Source organism: Tympanuchus pallidicinctus, unplaced genomic scaffold (genome assembly GCF_026119805.1).
Source record: "Tympanuchus pallidicinctus isolate F22 unplaced genomic scaffold, pur_lepc_1.0 scaffold8, whole genome shotgun sequence".
In the NCBI taxonomy this organism is placed as follows: Eukaryota; Metazoa; Chordata; class Aves; order Galliformes; family Phasianidae; genus Tympanuchus; species Tympanuchus pallidicinctus.
Window position 1 is genome coordinate 1,367,859 of NW_026294802.1, and position 6,000 is coordinate 1,373,858.

A 6,000-nucleotide genomic window follows, 5' to 3' on the forward strand; every position below is an offset into this window, starting at 1 on the left:
TTGTGAGGCTATTTGATCTGTAAAATTTTTGTTAGGAAAGCAAGATATTTCATATCAGTAAAGGCCATGAAAGATTCACTATCGTTATAATATTCAGATGTGCCAATAAAACTGATTTTGCAGATGTGTGGTAAGTTACATTTAAACTAATCCCATGCAAAGTTATTTGTTAAGCATTAAGTGCAGCCTGAAGAACAAAATGTGATCCTTTTAAAATAATGGTAGCAGAAAGAGAAAAAATATTTGCAAGAGCTGAAAGACTTATCTAGCGTTACCTTACAGATCAAACAAGGTCCAGAGAAGAGGCAAAGTGCATAGAGTAAAATTAATTTTAAGACATTGAGGTTATAATCATTACTACAAGTTACAAAGCCATAAGGCCACTCCAGAGGTGCAATGAAAGCTTGCAATGAATTTAAGTGAGCTACTATGAGAAACTGATAAAAATTATACAAACAGAAAATGCCAAGGTATCTCTGCAGACAAGAGAAGTAAGCAAGCAAAAACTTTATAGAAACTGCAGCTAAAGTAGGTATCCCATGGATTGCAGAACAACGCTATGTCTTGGTTTTTTATTCCCTCCTTTTCTTAGTTGTATGTATAAGTTCTTCCTGGTCATATCCTCAATTCAGCTAGTCTTTACTAACTGCTTTTATTTTCGAAAAAGCCACCAATAAAAGCCTTCCAGGAAGCATCTAGAGAGATATTTATATTCATTCTCCAAAAAACTATCAAGAATTTGTCAACTCCTGAGGACTACAGTCTTCTATTTCCTAGTCCATGCATGTTACTTTGCATGGGCGCAGAAAGTCAAGGTTTCTTTGCGCAAATTCAAAAAATACATATAAAGCTATTCAATTTGCCTCACTCTTCGTGGGGTGAAATTTCTAGGTCTGTTCCATTGGCACTTCTTTGCAAAACTACCATAAAAATTAAAAAACAATTCCAAGCCTTGCTTACACGTCTTCACTGGTCTGTGGGCTGCAGCCTTTTATCAGAGCTGTTCCTAATCTGTTATTGAGCCACAGATGGGGATGTAGCAATGCTATTCATTAACTCTATTGCTGCTTAATAGTGTAACAGGGAATCCATGATGAATCTCATCTCCAAACACACTCTCACACACTAGTTAATTACTTCAGTATTACACTGCTGAGCTAATGTTGAAGAGAAGGAGGAAGAAAAAGTAGTGTTAGTTGTTTTGCACTTCTGTGACAGACTTTGGAGGTAGGAAATGGAGAAACCTCTAGCATCTGAAATTTAAATTACATAAAGCATTTCAGATTGATAGAATGTAATTATGTCAAGCTGGAACTCTGCTAAGTTTATTTAATTTCTTCAAATGTCAGTGACTGCTACACAGCAGGCTGGAAGTTGGAAAATCCAGGTTACTAGGACATGCTTGGGTAGAATTACATGAATTTTCAAGTATTTATGATTGGCACAGCTGCAAGCTTGAAATTCTTTTATCTGTACGTAACGCCTAAGTGTCCAAGTCTCTTCATAGCAACTGCACTATTGCTGTCTTGTTTCCAAACTATTCCTTATTGCCTGGAGCACTAATACTGGCTTTCAGAGTATAATGCCATAACTTAGTGCTGCACAGGCAAATCATTTAATTGTGGATTCGGCTGTGATGATTTTAAAATCAGGAATGAGTGTTCTTTTGTCCCATTTCTGAAATTCAGAATGGTGAGGCTTAAAATCAAAAACATAAGCAGTGCCCAATTTAGAACCAGTCTTACGTGTTGCACTTCAAAAATACCTTTGTGATGTGAAAGAAACAAGCTAGCTAGCTTCAGCTTCCACCACCTCATTAATTCTGGAATGGTTGTTAGGAAAGGACCCTGTATTTGTCTATAGCTGAGCAGGTAAAGTTATAAAGGTAACTTTGAAAGCCTCTCAAATCTTATTGTGAGGTTTTTATATTCATGTAGATGTAGGTATTTATGTAAAACAGTAGAAGTGCTAGGTCCTGCTGGTTGAAGCAAGCTCGTTTTTCCAAAAGGGTGCTGAACAGTTCTGCGGCAGTATGAACTCTTGGTGACCGCCACTCTTAACTGAGTTTGTATCATAGATGGGTGTGAATAGGGTAAATGGCTTTATGAGAGCTTTACGTCTCTTACTTCACCGTAGGACTTTTGGATTCTGCCCAAGTGACAGATCAGGGAAGTGGCAAGAGGAAGCAGACACCCCTTACTTCTGGGTAACTGTTGTCACACTGCAAGAAAAAAAGACTGGAGATTTCTGCCTTGAGCAATTTGGCTGTCCCCAGCCCGTAGCTTGAAAGTTGTGTAATGAATGCAAAGTTAGTACATGCTGTTCAGTGAGAAGTGACTGCTCAAAGTGTGCTCATCTGGGAGTTAAATCTGTGTGCAAGTTGTTCTTATTTAAGAGTTAAGAGGCAAACTGTTTAACCAGTGTGAGCCAAACATCATTGTTTTAAAAAAACAATGTTGATAACAAAAGTTATCAACAATTATGGGGCCTACTCCAGCAGCACCACTGCAGTATGTGGAGACTTCCCAGGTAGCAGTTATTTTTATTAGTATATCCCTTCCCCCAGCCCTTTGTACTGAGCCAACTTTAGAATCAGCAAAATGACTTGGAACCAGTACATTTTATCCCCAGCAGGACAACCAACCACACTTAAACTGTATTACCATACATTAGGCTTAAAAAGAGTTCCTCAGCTGCAGTATATAAACCTGTAGTAGGTTAAAGTCATCCTTGATGTAAGTCCACGGACTTCAGTTGACCAGAGATGAATATAGACAATTTAATATTTAACAATCATCATCAAGTTTTGCTTAGTTGGCAAGAAAAGGAGCAATTTAAGATCTAGAGGCTCCTCTATGTTCTATCTTCCTGAATCTTTACTTGCTTGCAGTCGTTCTCTGCTAACAGGAATAACACTGCAGGGCTGGCTGTTGGTTATTTTCTGCTGCAGTACAAGATTACTCCTCATGATTTTATGGTGCAGCCTTAGACTTTAATAGTCACCTGGGACAATTATTCAGATACTGTATTGTGCAGTAAGATTGCTTTTGAACAGCTGCAGAAATACTTAACAGAGATACACTCCCTAAAGCCCCGTGATGGGAAATAAAAACAAACAAACCAAAACATCAAGACAAGAGTATGTGTCCTGCTCCATCTTTTAACTTTTTTTGAAAAAGGAGTTTTGCAAGTGATTCAAAAGTTAATTTGGAAAAGGACCATTTTTCACTTAGTGGCTCATGTAACGCCCAGAAATAATAGGCTATAAATTCATACTCAGTCACTACACAAACACAAATCCTCTTTGGGCAAGGCAGTGACCCAGCACATGGTGCTTTGCCAGCCAATTCTCATTAAAAGGATGAAGAGGTGATAAGACAGGATGCAATTACTCTCTCTGGTAGTGATGATGTTCTTTGGTGCAATCCCATATACAAAGAACATCACAAAATCAAGTGTTCCTCACTCTGGTAAAAATGGGCAATTTTCTTTCTCATAACTTCAACCTTGCCATTCTGATGAGTACTATGTCATAGCAAAAATACTATTTCTCTTTCTTTCCCCCAAGCCACAATAGCCAGTTACACTCTTTTACACTCTATTGCAACTAGTTAATTTATCTGGCACTGCAGTTCTAACAAGTCCTTGTGAAAATCTTTTGGCCTATGTAACACATTTGTGGCTCAGCTTGATGCTTCATGTTGTCCTAAGTCTCACCGCACAAGGGGATACTCACCTACACTATCTACTTAGCTCAGATAAATAGTACTCACACATAAAATTTTATGGAATCCATTAATAACTTTCATTGTAGCTATCTGGTCATCTAATCCTGCCTCCATTTCTGGACTCAGAAGGGATTTGGCAATACAAGAAAAAGAATCATAGAATCATGGAATTGCTCAGACTGCAAAAGACTCCAAAGATCATCGAGTCCAACCACAACCTAACCAAACTACCCGAACTCTAGCAACACTCCGCTAAATCATATCCCTGAGCACCACATCCAGATGGTTTTTAAACACATTCAGGGATGGTGACCTCCCTGTGGAGCCTATTCCAGTGCTTCACAACCCTTTCTGTAAAGAAGATTTTCCTGATATCCAACCTGAATTTCCCCTGGCTCAACTTAAGGCCATTTCCCCTCATCCTGTCAGCTGTCACCAGTGAGAATAGACAAATCCTGCTCTCACTGTAAGCACCTTTCAGATTTTGGAAGAGACAACATGGTCTGCCCTCAGCCTCCTTTTCCCCAGATTAAGCAGCTCCAGTTCCTTCAGTTGCTAGTCCCAGTTCCTTCAGTCGCTGAAGTAGAGAAATACTCTTGCTTAGCTTGATCTCTGAGAAGGATCCCTGTTTGTTTTTTTCCTGCAGATGGGAGTTCAGGAGGATCTACTAATCCATTCTTCCAGTGCATCATAACCAATTTTCTCTTAAGATGCAGTTTGAGCATTTCCTTAGTGTTTTCTCACAGGATAACTCTGCAGGCATAGTCAAGCTAGGAAAATATTTTGTACTATATACTGTGTATGATAGGCTGGGACTTTAGTGGCTTGGTACTAAAAGACTGCTTGTTCACTTTTCACTGGTGTGTGCTTCAGTGAAGTTGCTCTTGATTTATAACCAGATAAGCAAAACCAGAATCAGACCCTTGCTACTCATTTCTGTGGGAGCAGCACTGGGCCTTACATGCTCTTACGTTCATTATATACCTCAGTATCAAGTCTTGCAGCTTTGATTCATAGAGTTCTCTTTTATTTGGTACATGCAGGCTTCCAGACTAGATCACATTGCAGCAGGATAGCAATCCCCAGGAGAGCATTTCAGCTTGAGAAATTCATGAAAAGAGTGACTTTGCTGCTTGCTTTCAATGACACTTGTGGAATAGGAAAGAGAAGTGAATGAAATGGAATTGCCAGCCTGCTTCCAAATATGTACTCTATTAGACAACGGATAACAAGTACCATCCTCAGCAACACAGTTCTAGTTATTGTGCCAGTTTCTATTGGATTATAGTTTTTTTCCCATCTGGAATCTTTAATTTTACATTTAGGGCAAGGTTTTCTTATCTGTGTGCACTGCACACTGGAGCTTTGAACTACTCCCTTATGCCCTTTGCAGAAAAAGTATTTCATTGGCTTTGTCTGGGGTGGAGGTCAGCAGGAGGAGCACGGCCTCGTTACCATGCATCAGGGAAACACCTTGCATTCACCTCTTTCCTCATCTGGCCTCCTGCACTCTGACCAAGAGTATTGGATTCAGAGCAGGAAAGGAGCCATCACATTGAAAGATGGCATAGAGCTAGGGTCAGTAACTTCTTCATGGAGTAGAGCCAGTTTTATTCCTGCTGTTTTCCTGAGGCATGAAAAATATCTCTCCTTACTCAGGGAGGATTGTAGTGTAATAATTGTTCCTTTTTATTTTTAATTTTACTTTTTCATCAGTAATGAATAGATCTCCTGTTGGCTAAGGCATTTCACTATATATTGAGTATATTGAAGTTGAGGGGAATGAAAAAAGGCCTTGAGAGTAGCTATAGTGACTCATAAAAGTATATATAAGTATATGCATAAAATGACTAGGAGCTGTACAGTGAGAATTAGAAAGCATTCTTTAAAAAAAAAAAAAAAATAACAATAATAATAAAAGTAATAATAATAGCTTACCACACTGAGAGCAGGAGGTTTATGCCCTTTTCAACAGAAGACTGGCTTCCCAGCAAGGGTATTTGGGATTGAGTTCCTTCTGTTTTATACCCTGAACTAACTTCCATTCAGATGCTTATCTACAGAAAGCAATATTTGATTACTGGTTTGTAATGGTGACATAAACAGTCTTCACGCTAGGAAGTTGTTAAGCTGAATAAGGGATTTTGGTGAATTACCTGTTGAAGAAATAGTAGGGAAAATGTGATTGACTATGTCCTAAGAACAGAACAAAGCAAAGATGCCTGGCATACATCTTCTTCCTAGTCCATGTCATTCTGTCCTGGAAAACTTA